A 17,820-nucleotide genomic window follows, 5' to 3' on the forward strand; every position below is an offset into this window, starting at 1 on the left:
TTTAATATCTTTGAAACCGGAATGCTCCTTACTCTTGGCAATACTTTAATGTTTCTTTATTAAAAAAATTTTTTTTAAATGTTTATTTTTGAGAGACAGAGACAGAGCGCAAATGGGGGAGGGACAGAGAGAGAGAGAGAGAGAGACAGACAGACATAATCTGAAGCAGGCTCCAGGTTCTGAGTTGTCAGCACAGAGCCCGACACAGGGCTCCAACTCACGAGCCATGAGATCATAACCTGAGCCAAAGTTGGACGCTCAACTGACAGCCACCCAGGCGCCCCATTGACAACGCTTTAAAAGTATAATTGTTTCTCAAAAATTAAACTTAAAAAATAAGGTATAATTGTCAGCATTATTTTTCCTTGGGGGAATATAAAATAGTGGTGCATCTTATAACAGATGGCATCTTACATCTGATGATATGGTATTTTGAACTGTAAAAGCAACAAAGAATAAACCGAAGGTAATGAAAAAACTAACAATAATTGGAAGGAAATAAACCATCATCTTTTACAGTCAAAGGTCAATCTTATGTCTAAATATGAGAAATTAAAAAGATGACAGTATAGCATGTTGTTTATATATTCATTTTATTTCATTATTTTTTTAAAGATTAAAGTAATGTCTACAACCAACGTGGGGCTGGAACTCCCAACCCTGAGATCAACAGTCCCACGCTCCACAAACTGAGCCAGCCAGGTTCCCCTTTCACTTTAAACCCATCCACTATTTGATTTTTTTAAAAACCACATTGTATTAGTTTCTTGCAGCTGCTGCGACAAATTACCACAAAGCTGCTGGTATACATGCATTCTCTCCAACGGTTCTGGAGGCCAGAAGTCTGAAAGCAAGATGTCACCAAGGCCACGTTCCTCCCAAGGCTCTAGGGTTCCCTGCCTCTGCTGGATTCTGGGGGCTGTGTCACTCCAACCTCTGCCTCTGTCCTCACCACCCCCTTCTCTGGGTGTGTCAAGCCTCCCTCTGCCTTTCTCTCATAAGCACATTTGTGGTGGCATTTAGGACTTGCTTGGATAATCCAGGGTAATTTCCTAATTTCAAGATCCTTAATTTAATTATATTTGCAAAGACCTTTCTTTCAAATAACTAATACTCACTGATTCTAGGGATTAGGACATGGACATATCTTTGGGAGCCATTATTAGCTTACCCATGCATTAGTTTGATTTTTTAAAAATATAAATCTTGGGGCGCCTGGGTGGCTCAGTCGGTTAAGCATCCGATTTCAGCTCAGGTCATGATCTCATGGTTTGTGAGTTCGAGCCCCACATCAGGCTGTGCTGACAGCTCAGAGCCTGGAGTCTGTTTCCGATTCTGTGTCTCCCTCTCTCTCTGCCCCTCCCCTGCTCATGCTCTGTCTCTTGCAGTCTCTCAAAAATAAATAAACGTTAAAAAAATTACAGAAAAATTATAAATCTTGTCATTCTACAACTTGAAGTCCTTTGGTAGCTACTCATAACTTCTAGGATCAAGTTCAAATGATGTATTGGTTAAAATTAGTCTCTACACCAAAAGCACAAAACACAAGAGAAAAACAGATCCACTGGACTTTAAAATTAAAACTTTTTGTGCTTTAAAGGACACCATTGAGAAAGTGAAGAGACAACTCACAGAACAGGAGTGAATATTTGCAAGTCATATCTGATAAGGAACTTGTATCTAGAATATAGAAAGAACTCTTTAAAAAATTTTTTTTGGGGGCACCTGGGTGGCTCAGTCGGTTGAGCATTCGACTTCAACTCAGGTCACGATCTCGCAGTCCGTGAGTTCGAGCCCTGCGTTGGGCTCTGGGCTGATGGCTCAGAGCCTGGAGCCTGCTTCTGATTCTGTGTCTCCTTCTCTCTCTGACCCTCCCCCCTTCATGCTCTGTCTCTCTCTGTCTCAAAAATAAATAAACGTTAAAAAAAAACTTAAAAAAATTTTTTTTTGTTTATTTTGAGAGAGAGCGAGCGAGAGAGAGAGCGCATGCAAGTGGGGGAGGGGCAGAGAGAGAATCCCAAGCAGGTTCCACGCTGTCACCTCAGAGCCTGATGTGGGGCTCGAACTCACAAACAGTGAGATCATGACCTGAGCTGAAACCAAGAGTCGGACACTTAACTGACAGAGCCACCCAGGTGCCCCAGGATATACAAAGAAGTCTTTGAGCTACATAATAAAAAGATATAATGATTTAAAAATGGGCAAAGGATTGGGGCACCTGGGTGGCTCAGTCAGTTAAGCGTCTGACTTCGGCTCAGGTCATGATCTCATAGTTCATGGGTTTGAGCCCTGTATCAGGCTCTGTGCTGACAGCTCAGAGCCTGGAGCCTGCTTCAGATTCTGTTTCTTTCTCTCCCTCTGCCCCTCCCATGCTTGTGTTCTCTCTCTCTCTCTCTCTCAAAAATTAACATTAATAAATTTATAAATGGGCAAAGGATCTAAATAGACATTGCTTTAAAATGATATAAAAATGGCCAATAAATCCATGAAAAGATGCTCTACATCATTAGTCATCAGGAAAATGCAAATAAAACCACAAAGATACAGTTCATACTGACCAGGATGGTGGTGATAAGAAAGACAGTACCCAGTGTTGGTGAGGAATAGAGACACTGGAACCCTCCTACACTGTTGGTGGAAATGTAAAAGGGGTGCACCTGCTTCGGAAAATAATGTGGCAGTACCCCATAAAGTTAGACACGGAGCTACCACATGACCTTGTAATCTCACTCCTAGATATATACCTGAGCAAAATGAAAACAAGTCCACACGAAAACTTCTACAGGAATGTTCATAGCAGCATTATTCATAATAGCCCCAAAGTGGAAACAACTCATACGTCCACCAACTGACAAATGGATAAACAAAATGTAAGTATATTCATACGCTGGAATATTATTTGGCAATAAAAAGGAGGTACTGATAGGACACACTGCTACGGCATACGTGGACCCTGAAAACATGATGCTCAGTGAAAGAAACCAGTCCCAAAGGACCACATGTTATACGACTCCATTGGATGAAACGTCCCGATAGGCAAATCTATAGCGACAGAAAACAGACTGGTGGTTGCCTGGGGTTGGGTAGGGGTTTAGAGGGAATGGTGTGTGGGGGGGTGACTGTCAAAGGGTATGGGCCTTCTACTTGGGGCGAGGAAAACATTCTAAGTTGATAAGTGGATCGTGCACAATTCTGAACATACTAAAACCCACTGAATTGTAGGCTCTGAATGAGTGAAGTGAATGGCCTGTGAGTTACAGCTCAGTGGAGCTCTTCATGTCCAGATAGACAGTCTATAGCCTCAGAGGGTCCACGCTCCAGTCCCAGCCCCAAGAGAACGTGCAGGTGGACAAGAGAGGGCATGCGTGCAAAGCCTTCACAGTCTCTGGCACGAGGTAGATCTCCTACACGTGCAGCTGTTACCCACCTGGCATTTGAAGCTTTATAGCACTCGGCCCCTGCCGATCCCTGGCCCCCTTCCACCACTTCAACCCTCCTTTCGGGCAGTCTCCACACCCCCTCCCACCCCACATGAAGTTATCCTTAGAGCCCCGTGAAACAGCGTCAGCACAACCTGCTCTTACTAGAATGCTCCTTTCCCCCTGCCTCCCCCGGCTAATTCCTCCTTTCTTCCCCTCCCGTTTCCTCAGCTTTCTCTCTTCCAGAAGCTTCCCCCTTGTAGGCTCCAAAGACCGCCCTATTCTTGGCTCTGGGTCAGCCGTTGTTCCTCTCGGCTCCCACAGCTGCCGGCACACCTCTGGATGACGGCGCTTACCATTCTGGATGGCATCTGTCCACCTGCCTCAGGTCTCATTCGTCTTTACGTGCTCAGGCCCAGCACAGCGACACAGGGTAAGGAATGGCAGTGCCGAACAGCCACCAGGACTACACAGACTCATCGTAGCAGCCGGCAGTCTGGCAAAAGCTCTCCTAGGGAAAGGGGAGGTTTCCCCCTCGCTCTCCGGACTGGAGAGCTCCTCTGTTTCTCTGGCACAACTGCTCTGGTGCCCGGGCTTACGCGCACGCGTGTGCAGACTTGCCCCAGGGCCCACTTCCCACAGAGTGGCAGGGAAATGGGGCACACTGCCTTTCCTGTGACACCGGTCAAGCCCTCTCCAGCTGTGCCCCTGTGAGTTTATTAACACTTTACTGATGCACGTGTTCAGACGTGTGTACTTAACGGGAAGGGACGTCTGAAGAACACACACAGCACGATGTTTACACCTTGCGGCATATGGAAAATACGTTCGCAAAGCCTGTAGGAGGTAATGCTCAAAAAGAGCCGACAGTTTGGGGACAAGAAGGAATGACTACTTTCTGAATACTCCCCCCATCATAAGCACAGTCAGTAATCCGCCCGGTGAGGTCTGTGTGAAATGCCCCGTGACACTCAGAAGCGGCGGGTGCCCCAGCCCAGACGCATCCAAGCCAGGGTGGCATGGTGTGGGCAGCAAATACCACGGGAAACTGGGTGCAGTGATCTTTATCTCCACTCCAAGATGGATTTATCTATCCCTGAGAGTTTAAACACAAGGGCTGCCATGTTGCACGGCTCCAGGGCTGCCCTTCCTATCACCGCCGAGGTGACAGGCGCCCCGTAAGATGGTGCACGGCAGTCTGTGTAGCCGTCAGAGGTGGCCTTGTTAAATCTCGATCACATAACCCTATGCGTATTAAAGCAAAAAGGGCATGCTTATTTTCCTATGGCACTGGTCTCTTATTTTATTATTTTCTTAACAACACTGTCCAAATTGTCCACATGACTTAATGAAACAGTGATGTATTTTAAAGGAACCTCCAAACACGAGGAGGGTGTAGTTGGTAAAAACTTGCGTTATTAGCCACATTGTAGGGCAGCATTCTTAGCAAACACAAGCAACCTTCTCCTGTCCCATGTATTTTGTTGGTTAGGGTTAGAAAAACAGTGAAAGGCCACTGAGCTCTCAGGCACCCAGGAAAATACGCTAGATGTCGTTCCTGAAAGTCAGTACCTTCGCATCTCGACAAATGAGAGTCAATGACACATCCTTCCAAGGTGTGCCAGTCAGGCAACTGCTTGTCCTTATCTTTATTGAAACAGAAAAGGATCAATACTGGCACGTGCATGTCACATCCCCCTTCTATGTTCTACGCTATTCTAAGAGTATTTTTAGTTTGCTGTGATTTTCCTGTCTCTAAACTCCCTCTCCTCCTTGTAACTGTGTGCTGACTGGTCCACCGGCCTCAGGATACCTACCTGGGGTCACTGCTTAATGTAGGAGGGGGAATCTGTCCACCTTGTGAGGTCCCATTAAGTCGCACCTCCTCTCTGACCTCTTCCCCCCGAAGGCCCTGGCCCGGACGGAGTCTGCACCTCTCTTTACGCAAAGCGGATGAGAACATGGGCCGAGTTGGAGAGGATGAAGCAGAAATCCTGACTCTGCCACTTACTAACCACGGGCACCTCTGGCGAGTGACGTGGCCTCTCCAGGTCTCAGTTCTGTCATTTGAAAAGTGGGGGCAACACCCATCTCGGGGGGCTCTTAGAGGGCGCAAGGAGAGAGCGCATGTAAAGCAGGTGGCACGGTGGTCATGCCCGGCAGTCAAGAAACTGCAGCACGTCTCTTTCCTTCTGAATGTATTCTGTCCCTGTTATTGGACTGTGAACACTTTGAGGGGTCAAATATTTACCCAACTAATGGGGAAATGGATGTGAGAGGAATGGAGTACCATTCTGCTTCCTGCCACCAAGGCGCTCCCGAGGAATCATGGCCACTCCCTCACTTGTGTCCCGACCTGGCCCCTAGTTGATCGACCAGACTGCGGCTGTGTTATCCTGGCAGCCAGACAGTAGATTTACATTAGCAAAGACAGCAAGGTATGGAAGGTTAATTATGATTCATTCTTATTGTGATACATCACCTCTCAGTTCAAATTTTATATGCAATTGACCAAATGAATGACACCACTGATTTCTGATGGTATCCACGTGATTTTTTTTTTTTTTTTTTGTTCCATATTCTCTCTCTCTCTCTCTCTCTCTGTACGGCACTGAAGAATGGAAGTAGGGTCACAAGCTCCCCCCCCCCACTTCTGTTTGTATGCTCTGTGAATTTAAGGTCTGTTTCCTTTTCCTTAGATTTTTCTAAACGACATGGGATACTGGGGGGTACGGAAGCCCCTGGACTAGATTGCTGTGATCATTAATTTCATTAGGCTGGATCAGGGCGAGCTTATAATGAAGACTCTCGGGATTCTCACACTCTCAGAATAGCAGGCACTGAGGCCCTCACAGACCACGTGGCTGCACGTTCAGGCACGGATTCCCTCCCCTTGGCACGCCCGCCTTGCAACACCCAGCTTGTCTGCGTGTCGGCCCTGGCTGCATGGACAGAAATGGCTCTCCCACTAGGGATTTAGGCACTTTGGGGGCTGAACAGGAGCTCATCCGCTCTCTGCTTTTCCTTTGGAATTCAGTAATGAACTCATTAAATCGCCAACTTGTTGTGACAGGAAGTCATTCAGATGCTGATGCTATTGCCATGGAAACCATCCCTCGGCTTGGAACTCTGTCTGTCTCTGCCGAGGAGCACTCTGGCTCCGTAATTACTGTCATCCCCAGATAACACGGAGCCATCACGGTTCTGAGCAAGTCCAGAAGCAGGGGCATACACAGACTCTCTTCTGCTTTCAGATGAATCCTTGTTGGTTTTAGTATTTTTAGCACACATTTCTGTTCTGTGCCAGTTGTCTTTTTCTTTCCTACATGCTGGCTCCTTTCCAGCACCTTTCCTAGAGAAGCAGACAAAGGATTTTTTCGGGGATGATAGCTGTCAGGAATACTGTTTAAAGAGAGCCTACCGCTTTCCCCAAATCTCTGTGCTTCCAAATATGGAAAAATGAATTCTCCTGCCTTTTAGGAGGAACCCCAAGAAAGGAAAGCCAAAGTCCGTTATAGTTCATATTCTATAAAACTTCAACGTTTATGTTTATGGGTAGGTCAGTAATGCCCAAATGCAAATTCAGAGATGCAACACAAAGTACATCGTGATGTTTCCTTTACTTTGCATTATGGAGAGTCCTGTTGAGCTCTGTGACTAAAGGCTGACCAAATCACCAAGAAGGAGAACCCACCCATCCCAGGCAGCAATCAAATTGTTCTTGTATATGTTATGGCTACAGCAAATCTTTAAACATAACCGTCACTTATGCAGTGCCTGAGACAGTGGGCCAGGCATTTCATATTCTGTTTCATGATTTAAATGAATCTGCATGAAAATCCCACGAGGCAGGTATTTTCATTCCAATTTTACAGTGAAGGAATGTGCAGCTCAAAGCAATTAGGTACATTAAATAAATGCCACACCTTCCCATACGGCACAGGTGTTACCACACCACACCTCCTGTGCTCCTGTGTCCACAGGCATCCAGGTGACTTCCACTGCCTTAGAATCATAGATGCTCAGATTAGGAAAAGCCTTTTGTGATGCTCCTTCCAACTGACACCTTCTAGGACATCCCAAGCGTAGTCTGGTTTAAGCTTATGTGTTTCCAGGGATGGAGACTTTACTAAGAGCAGCGGCATTTGGACAGCCTGGTGTGAAAGCCCCTCTTAGTCTACTCCTGACACGAGGAAAGAGCAATTACTGGCTCTTCTACTGAGCCCCAAAGTGAGAAAATCTGGCTCTGGCCAAGTTTGTCCTCTACAACATCCAGGTACAGGTGGGAGAAGAGGGAAATGGGGAAGGGGTCAGAGCTATGGCTGGAGCTGGCTTCGGGCCTGAGCTGAGCAAGAAGGTCTGGGCAGGTCACGGACCGAGGTTGTTCGCCCCACAGGAAAGAGACCTGCTCCCTAGTGCTGGAAGGAAGCTGCCGTTTCGGATGAGACCATGAATGGATGTCTGGCCCTTTCTTCGGTGTCATTTTTGATTTCTGTATTTACACATCATACACACACACTCTCCACAAACTGCATAACTTTTTACAAATATGAACACCGACATTTAGAGACAGGTAGTGAGCAGAGACCTCTGGGACACCTTCTGAAAATGTCAGCAAGGTCATGGGAGGAGTTCAACAGGGACCTTACAACTTTACAAAGCCCTATGGTAAGTGGTGTTAAAGGTACTGCTTTCTGCTCATGGGAATGAGATTTACTCTTATAAATGTTCATTTGTCCCTGCCTTAGAATATAAACTCTTCTGTGGCAAGGTCTGGGAGGTAGGCAGGTTATCTATTGTCCGCGTGACCTGGGGTACGTCTCTTTCATCTGAGTGCCTTGATATCCTCACTGGTCACGTGGAGGAGACCGTTAATTCTGTTACCCACCTTACGGGAGTACAGTGAGGTTAAAATGCAAAGTGCAAAAAAAATCTACACAAATCTTTCTAACTTAGTATTCTACGAGAGTGAATAGTTTACAGAAAATGTAATTTAGAGCCCAATATTTACAATATGATAGGTCAAGTCTCTTTACAGTTACCAATGAAACAAAATGATTTTCAAAGCTTCCAGCAATGATTTAAGCAATATTCAATATAAAAAATTTTCAATAGTGGGTTTTTGTTTGTTTGTTTGTTTGGTGTTCACGGTCTCATGATCTAACCTGTTGCAAAGATTAAAGCAAAATTTTCCACGCTTAATCACAAAGGATTAGTAAGGCCCCTGTAATACTGCATCATGAAAAACAAGCAGGTCACAGAGCCCAACATTTTTAGTCTTTCTGGATTTGTTTTCTAAGTAATTTTAAAAGGTACTTGTAAATACACCCTGCCTTATTTCTAAAAAGCATCTGGGGATAGCCTATAATAAAAGGAATAGATATAATAAAAGTGAAGTCATTTAAAAAGAATCTTTTATTCAATTCACAGCCATTTCTTCTTAATAATATCTGTGAAACAGATATGAATGTAGAGTTACAAATGAGATCTATAGTTTTTGATGCTGAAAATATTTTAGGCACTGTAACTAAGCAGGGAGTGGCCAGTGTCTGGTGACAAATGACTTCTGGGCGGTGGGGATCTGTGAGATGGTCTAAACTATAGGACTCAAAGAGAATGGACATTAATGTGATTACAAAATGGATTAAATCAATGTGTGGTCCATTCCCAGATCCTGTGGTTTATTTCTCTTTGGATGTGACAGCTAGTCTCAGGCAGAATATGTTAAGAAAATCGCACAAAGGGGAAATGAGTCACTTACTAAAACCCAGAAAAGCTTAGGCTAACCAGCTAGACCGAGACTCGACCATGTCTTTTTCTGCCTCTGTTCTACTTCTACATCCTGAGAGCATCACCTCGTCTGAATCATGGGAGAAAACTGTTTTTGGCAAATACACGTTGGACATATGCAGACTTCCTCTTGCGCTTTCTTCATGACATCCCCCCCCCCATATCCAGTACGCTTTGGAATGCATGTGGTTTTTAAGAAATTCAGCAGTCTCACCTCCATAATTATGTCTGATCTAGACCAACATTAAAATATTTTGTTCTCCCTGTGAGGGCAGCAGTAAGCGTGAGGTTCCACCTTTCCTTGGATGACAGCCCATTATCCTTTCCTGCTCTCTCGCAGTCCTGCTGAGAGGAGAGCCCTGGCAAAGGAACTCTGTTTTGGTCACATATCGGTACAGTGCCTAGCACATTGTTGCTACTTGATAACTAGTTCTTTCTCGAGGGAGTTGAATAAATATTTCCAGTCTCTCCTCCACTGGCTATTACTTTTTCCTCAGCTTACAAACACGTTCAGGTCTTCTCCGTTACATAAAAGACCAAAAAGGCTACCTGTTCATTTTTTCCCCAGCAGCCATGTAATGCCCCAAATTAAGATAAACTATAATGCTGGTGCCTTCTCGCTACTGCTTTCTCTCTCATCACACCCTGCAGTTAAGCTTCTTACACTGGGGTGTGATTCCCTTGATCCTCCGCAGTGTGCTATAGAATGAGGAGCCACAGAAGAAACACAGAGAATCTTCTGGGAAGATTGATTCCAAGTATGTAACTGGAAATAATTTAACACGCGTTTAAATTAAAGCCAACATCTGGAATGACAGAATGAAAAGTAGCATTGATTATTAAAACAGGATTTTGAAAGAGACATGCCAGAGGCCGCCTCAGTGTCTGATTCTAGTAAACGCTGAGTTTACTCTGTGATGGCGAGGGGAGTTCCTTAGAAAAGCCTGAAAAGCACTGGTAGGTAGATGACTACCACACCAGGTGACACATTAGCCTAGAGGTAAACACTACAGGTGCTGTGGGATCTCTGAGGACAGACAGGACAATGTTGGGGAGGGATGGACAGTGTTTCCTTTACAGAAGAGCTGATATAGTAGCTCTTGAAAGATGAGTGGCTAACCAGATGGAGGGGGGGGCGGGCTATCGCTGTGGGCAGAGGAAGCAGTATGGACAACTCTAAGGTGTTGATGGATCTGACATGTAAGAACAGGGAGTCTAACGGTAGCTGAAAAAGGAGGCGGGTTTTGACTGTCCGGTGGAGAACCCGAGGATTGTGCTAGAAAATCCCAGTGCTGGAGACCGTTCTCTATCTTTGAAACTTTTTCTCTTGGCACCTCTTGGAACATTCTGGTCCTCTGGCTTCTTTGACACTTTCTTGGTTCCTTTGCTTATGTTTCCTCTTCAACGCCCCCTCTCTGACTCCTTGAATTCTGGTGTTCCCCCTGAGTTCCTGTGTGGCCATGTTTTTCTTCTGGTTCTCCACACATGGACTCGCCGCTTTGACTTCTGTGAAGCCGCAGGCTTCCAAATCTTTTTCCCCAGGGCAGACATTGCATGGATATCTCCACCTGAACTGACAGATAGCCTTTCAAAATGAGTAAGTCCTAAGCCTACATCATTTCCTGTGCTCCTCCCTCCCCTCCATTCTAAGGCCCTGTATCTACTAGTCTCTACAGTCTGGATTAAAAGAACCACGATCTACCCGGTCACCCAAATAAAAAGTTGGGAGTCGCCAGCTCCTTTGCTCATGACCCACAGCCTATCAGCGACCGCTAACTGGCCTCTGTTAAATAGATTCTTGCCTCTCAGTCTCCACCAGGGATTCTCAACAGACCAGAGGTTCTCCCATCCCCTGCACCCCAGTTGAGAATCACCATGCAGAATGAGAGAGGGGGCACAGGCTGTGCAACTGGACCATGTCGGGATGGAAAAGGTTAGAATCACTGGCCTATGTCTCTCTGGGCCACAGCTGCAACAGCTAGTTAAGCGGTCTTCTGGATACCAGCTCCTTCCCCTCTAAAGCCTCCTCCACAATTCTGCACTTATCTTTTTAACACAGAAATCTCATTAAAGACGAGGAGTTATTGAAATTGACAAAACAAAATGAATACGGAATAAGAAGAAAACATCAGTGAATATTTATCTGGTCTTTGGATGAGTGAGACTTTTTAAATCACTCATGCAAAGGTTAAAGGAAAAGGCAGATTTGACTACCTACAAATGCAAAACTTCTCTAGAAAAAAAATACTGTAATTTAAAAAGATGGGCCGGGAAAACATGTGTAACGTATACGAGGGTTAACAGTCCTAATATCTAAAGCGCTCTTACAAATTAGTAACCAAATGATAAAGGCACCAAAAGATAAAAAGAGGCAAAGGATATGAACAGTTCACAACACATATACAGATAACAAGTACACAGACCGATGGGAGAAAGTATTGAATCTCATTTAAGAAAGGTAGATGAGGGGCGCCTGGGTGACGCAGTTGGTTAAGTGTCCGACTTCAGCCAGGTCACGATCTCACGGTCCGTGAGTTCGAGCCCCGCGTGGGGCTCTGGGCTGATGGCTCAGAGTCTGGAGCCTCTTTCCGATTCTGTGTCTCCCTCTCTCTCTGCCCCTCCCCCGTTCATGCTCTGTCTCTCTCTGTCCGAAAAATAAATAAACGTTGAAAAAAAAAAATTTAAGAAAGGTAGATGAAGAAGCGCCTGGGTGGCTCAGTCAGTGAAGCATCCAACTCTTGGTTTCAGCTCAGGTCAAGATCTCATGGCTCGTGAGATTGAGCCTCATGTTGGGCTCTGCACTGACAGTGTGGAGCCTGCTTGGGATTCTCTCCCCTACTCTCTCTGCCCCGCCCCTGCTTGTGCTCACTCGCTCCTTCTAAAAATAAATAAATAAACTTAAAAAAAAATGTCGTACTGGAAAAGAATACTTAGTGAACCCAGGAAGACATTTCAGAATGTTTGCTTCATATGCGTAAGTGAAATCACAATTATAAAACAGAACGTATTAAAAAAATCTCATTTTTGGAAAACTACATATATCTGTATATGAAGAGGATATAAAAATGTTAACAGTGGTTTGAATGTGTGCTTACAGATTGTTTTTCAATGTCTTGGTGTACATTTTCCAAAATTCCCAACATATAGAGTTACTTTTGTTATCTGGGAAAAAAAATGTTTTTAACTGGAGACACAAAATTCCCCTGTGTTTGGGCTGCCTATTGTCTACTTGGACGGAGCCCAAATCCTGTGCCTGATAGGCAAGGCCTGTCACAATCTGGCTCCTCCTTGGCTTCCTAGCCTGCTCTTCCTGACGGGAGTCCCACATTGGAGGCCTCCTCAGTCATGCGCGTGTCCACCAACAAGCCTTGTTGTTCTAAGCCTCTGCCCGCACAGCTCTGCCCCTCCTTCCTCTGCACCACACTCCCGGGATTGGTTAATTTCTCATTCTTCTAACTGGTCGGCCTGTCCTACTCCTGCTCTTTCAACTCCTCAAGCTCACCAAGTTCTCTGCTGCCTCGGGGCCTCTAGGTCAACTATTTTTCTGCCTGGACAGGTCTCCACATGACCAGCTCCCTTTCATCTTTTCAGACCCTAAATGACACCTCTTCACTTGGCCTTCTCTGATCACTCTATCCCTAAGTAAGTTCTCTGTCTCAGAGCCCTGCTCGCTCCTCCTGAGCACTTACTACAAATAAAATTATTTTTATTTATTCGTTTACTTGGTCTCAGTGTGTCTGCCCCACTTGAGTGTAAGCTCCGGGAGGCGGGGGCTGTGACCCAGGGCCTCACAATTTAGCCGCACACAGTTGTCTGTGGAATGGACAGACAATGGAAAGACCAACTGTCCTGAAAAGCCTGCCTCCGTGTTCCTGTGGGACCTTGTATGCACATCTCTGCCAGCTTCTCCCCTCTCTAGTTTTCCAACACCAATGTGGTTGCTTCCTTACAGCTGCTCCCTGTAGTGGTCTGCAACTGCTCTGAGAGGAAGACAGGGTACGGTGTGCAGGCCTGGAACGCCACAGGCACTCACCAAGCATGCGCTCTGATTGAATGCACGAGGGGGGTTTCTGTGGGGTTTCAAGCGGGTCGAGGAACCCCTTCTGGGACTGAGCAATCACTACAACACAAGCAGATGATGAAACGCTGCCTGGGGGTCAGCCTCAGCTCACAGAAGGTCACCAAAAATTAGGCAGACACGTGGGGTTTGTGTCTATGAAAAGTTTTAACTGCATTAAAATTTTTTTTTAAGGTTTACTTATTTTTGAGAGAGAGAGAGAGAGAGAGAGAGAGAGAGAGAGAGAAAGAGAAAGAAAGGGGCAGAGGATCCAAAGCAGGCTTTGTGCTGACGGCAGAGAGCTGGATGTGGGGCTCAAACCTCTGAACCATGAGATCATGACCTGAGCCGAAGTCAGAAGCTTAACCAACTGAGCCACCCAAGCACCCCATTTTAAGTATATTTTTGAACAGATTTTAGCAACTAGTTAGCAACTAATTCTTGAGTTTCAAAAGAAAAAAAAAGGCAGGGCAAATAGGAACTTTACAGTGTTTTTGAGTCTGTCAGAAAGTACATTACGTAAATTCCTTAATCTGAAGAATTTATAAGTTCCTTGTGGAGCCTGATAATTGATGATGTTTCTTTGAAAATGTGCTCCCATTTAAAAAGAAAGGGGGGGGGGGCGCCTGGGTGGCGCAGTCGGTTAAGCGTCCGACTTCAGCCAGGTCACGATCTCGCGGTCCGTGAGTTCGAGCCCCGCGTCAGGCTCTGGGCTGATGGCTCAGAGCCTGGAGCCTGTTTCCGATTCTGTGTCTCCCTCTCTCTCTGCCCCTCCCCCGTGCATGCTCTGTCTCTCTCTGTCCCAAAAATAAACGTTGAAAAAAAAATTAAAAAAAAAATTTTAAAAAGAAAGTGGGGGGGGGGGACATCTGGGTGGCTCAGTCAGTTGAGAGTCCGACTTTGGCTCAGGTCATGATCTTACGGTTTGTGAGTTCAAGGCCCCCGTTGGGCTCTGTGCGGACAGCTCAGAGCCTGGAGCCTACTTTGGATTCTGTGACTCCCTCTCTCTCTGCCCCTCCCCAACTTGTGCTCTGTCTCTCTATGTCTCTCAAAAAATAAATAAATGTAAAAAAAAAAATTAAAAAACAAAGTAAAATGAACTTCAGGGGCACTTGGGTGGCTCGGTCCATTAAGCGTCCGACTCTCACCTCAGGTTCATGAGTTCAAGCCCCGCGTTAGGCTCAGCACCTGGTGTGAAGTCTACTTTAAAAAAAAAAATGAGGGGCGCCTGGTTGGCTCAGTCGGTTGAGCGTCCGACTTCAGCTGAGGACATGATCTCACGGTCTGTGAGTTTGAGCCCCGCATCAGGCTCTGTGCTGATAGCTCGGAGCCTGGACCCTGCTTCGGAGTCTGTGACTCCCCCTCTCTCTCCCCTTCCCCCTCGCTCTCTCTCAAGAATAAATAAACATTAAACATTAAAAATAAATAAATAAAATGTGTTCCCAGAGACCCCAAATATTTTACAAATAGTGCAGGGAGTCACTCCAACTAAGCAGCTGATGAATGACTGTCCAGTTTCACTCTGATGAGTGTACAGATGGTTAGTGACTCATGGGATAAAACATCAAGTCCAAGGTCTGAACAGTGCAGGTATCATTCAGTGGGCTCACGTGATCCTTTCACTCACTGGCCTTAACCTACTCTGTAAAAGTGGGCCCAACCGAGATGCTCTGTTGCAGCTTGTGAGGGGTTGGCAAAGTTTTCCTGTGAAGGGCCAGGCAGTAAACATTTCAGCTTTGCAAGCCACACAGCCTGCCTTGTAACTAGTCAACTTGGTTGTTGCAGTGTGGATGCAATGAACGGACATGGTGGTGTTCCTATAAAATTTTATTTGTGGACAATGGATTTGAATTTTATAGAAACAGGTGTCACAAAATATTTTCTTTCTTTTCATTTTTTTCCTCCAACTATTTAAAAATGCAAAATCATCTTGGTGGTGAGCCAGATTTGGCCTGTGGGCCACAGTTTGCTGACCTCTGGGTTAATTAAAAAAAAAATTAATGTTTATTTTTGAGAGAGAGAGAGAGAGAGAGAGAGACAGAGAGACAGAGAGAGACAGAGAGCAAGTGGGGGAAGGGCAGAGAGAGAGGGAGACACAGAATCGGAAGCAGGCTCCAGGCTCTGATCCATCAGCACAGAGCCCAATGTGGGGTTCGAATTCACAGACCGCGAGATCATGACCTGAGCTGGTCGGACGCTTAACCAACTGAGCCACCCAGGCGCCCCTGGGTTAATTTTTGACAGTTTATCTGTGTGGGCAGCTGTGGGACACTGAGAGATAGGGCTCTGATCTCAAAAGACTTAGGTTCCAACACCCAAGTGCCCAGGCCTGACAGAAACAATTTATTTCTGAGTCCAACCAAACTAGAGTGATGTCAGGCACTAGACAGTTAACATTTAATTTGAGATGGAGTGACAAGGAAAAAAGACTTCACCCTTGGAAGTGGAGAGAGTTCTTTGAAGTTTGATTAAAAGTGATTTATACACACTTTATGGGAGCACATTATATTAGTGCTTTTTCACTGCAGGATAAACAGAAAATAAGTAACGGGCCACTCTCATCACATGCTCGCACCTGTGGTTCGAAACAGCCAACAAACACTCTCCATTCAAGGGCTCATTGTCAGATAACCACCGCTGACAGGAAGGCAGCCCAGAAATGTCTGCTCTTTTCAAGAGAAAAAAGCTTCCTCCGCAATTCTCACTGGTTTCTATAGAATGAATTCCCAGGGAGATGAGAGGAAATAGAGGTCATCTACAAGGTCCGTCTCCTCTGCCCCTCTCATTTTCTATTTTAAAATGTGCTTCCGTTCTAGATATTTCACGCCTCCTGCGCTGGGTGGTACCGGTACCTTACACGGTGGGGTAGCAGGGTCCAGAGCACAAGACGCAGAGGGTACAGACACTGGAGCCGTACTGCCTGGGCACATGTCCGTTACTAATTAGCTGTGATCTTGAGCAAGCTACTTAACCCCTCTGTGCCTCAGTTTCTTCAGCTATAAAATGGGGATAATAATAGCACCCACCTTCAGAGCTGTTGTGAGGCTTACATGCGTGAGCATATGCAGCACAGGGCTTTGAATAGAGCCTAGCATGGAAGAAGGATCGGGTGTTAACTCTGTTTAGTACTGTCTTCACGTGCTTACCAAGTACCGCATGCACGTGTAAGCACACACACATGCTCACACAGTCTTAATCTGATCCTCAGCTTGCCGGGTATCACCCCCTTGTTATAGAGAATAACAAACTGAGGCTTACTGGCCCAAGACCAATCGGCTAGGAGTCTTCTGTGAGCCAAAGTGTCCTTCAAGGGCTTCTAAATCACTGAATGGGATCTTCAATTTCCTTCCCTTTACCTATTGGGGAGGTTCCTTAGAGAAAAGATTGTATAAAAAAATGTTCTGAAAAAAATCACATACCTGTAAGCCATATGCAGTAGGGATCGCAACTGTTCAAAGTTTATCTTCCCCGGGTTTTATTACCATTATCTTTTTCTCACATGTCATTATTTCCATCCTCATACTCTTCCTGCTATCTTAAGCTTCCTTCTCTTTTTACTGACTACCCATCTTCAGTTTCTGGGAATGTAAATAAATTATGTCCATTCCTAGCCCCAGAACTTTAAATGAAGGATTTCTTTTGTCACCTTCTGTATTTATCACTTCTGTGCTGTTGCAATGCGATGACCGAGCAGTCACCCTGTAGTAATCCTCCTTCAACTGCAAGAGTGTCTGCAACAAACTGAATGTTCCTGTTGTTAAAATATTAAACTATCTGGGGAAAAGCCTCATCCCTGCTTTATGCATAAGTATGGTAATTGATTCACATGGCCATGGTTGGCCAGCAGAGACACGGCTTCTAGTCTGCACACACTGCTGAGGCAAAGCCAAAGAGAAGAGTAGGGAAATTTGCTGCACGTACGTTAGGGAGGGTTTGAATTAAAAAGAAATTTGAATACGCACAGACGTACGATAAATGATCCATATGTAAAGCTTTTACACCTCAGGTTACAATTCTGACTCTCAAGATGAGCTGGCGGATCATTCAGAGGAAAGCTACATTAAACAATTTTTAAGTTTATTTATTTACTTTGAGAGAAGTGGGGGAGGGGTAGAGAGGGAGGGAAAGAGAGAATCCCAAGCAGGCTCCGAGCTGTCAGCACAGAGCCCGATTCGGGGCTCAAACTCTCCGGTGGTGGGATCATGACCTGAGCAGGTCTGACTATAACGCGCAGCTGCTCAACTGACTGAGCCCCCCACGTAGAAAAGCTATGCTTTTGAAGATACTGACAAGCAAACTAGCATCATTGAGAGCCACTAGTGCTAACTCAGTCTTGTAAGTTCTGCACTTTTCATGCTTTCATTTTTCCAACTTTTTTTTTCTTTCTAATTCCCAAATTTATGCATGTTCGTTATAAAAATTTTGGAAAATGGGGGAAAGTATAACAGAGTAGAAATAAAATTTTACTCATGACTATCTCACCATCCAGAGAGAGAATCATGGTTAATATTTTGACATAGTAACACGGTAATATTCATATTTTACATATCCTTC

The 17,820-nt window shown here is 45.3% G+C and overlaps 2 protein-coding genes across 3 annotated transcripts in view; one reads left to right on the forward strand and one right to left on the reverse strand.

The window, feature by feature from the left end:
- The window catches only part of CDK5R1 (cyclin dependent kinase 5 regulatory subunit 1), a 50,552-nt gene extending 45,856 nt beyond the window's left edge, over positions 1–4,696 (forward strand). The window contains exon 7 of the mRNA XM_045044203.1: positions 3,651–4,696. The gene's annotated coding sequence lies outside the window, so the exon portion shown is untranslated. The remainder of the gene's footprint in view (positions 1–3,650) is intronic.
- Positions 1–17,820, reverse strand: part of MYO1D (myosin ID) — a 362,829-nt gene that overhangs the window by 40,553 nt on the left and 304,456 nt on the right. The window lies entirely within an intron of this gene.

This window comes from Felis catus, chromosome E1, assembly GCF_018350175.1.
Source record: "Felis catus isolate Fca126 chromosome E1, F.catus_Fca126_mat1.0, whole genome shotgun sequence".
Classification (NCBI taxonomy): Eukaryota; Metazoa; Chordata; class Mammalia; order Carnivora; family Felidae; genus Felis; species Felis catus.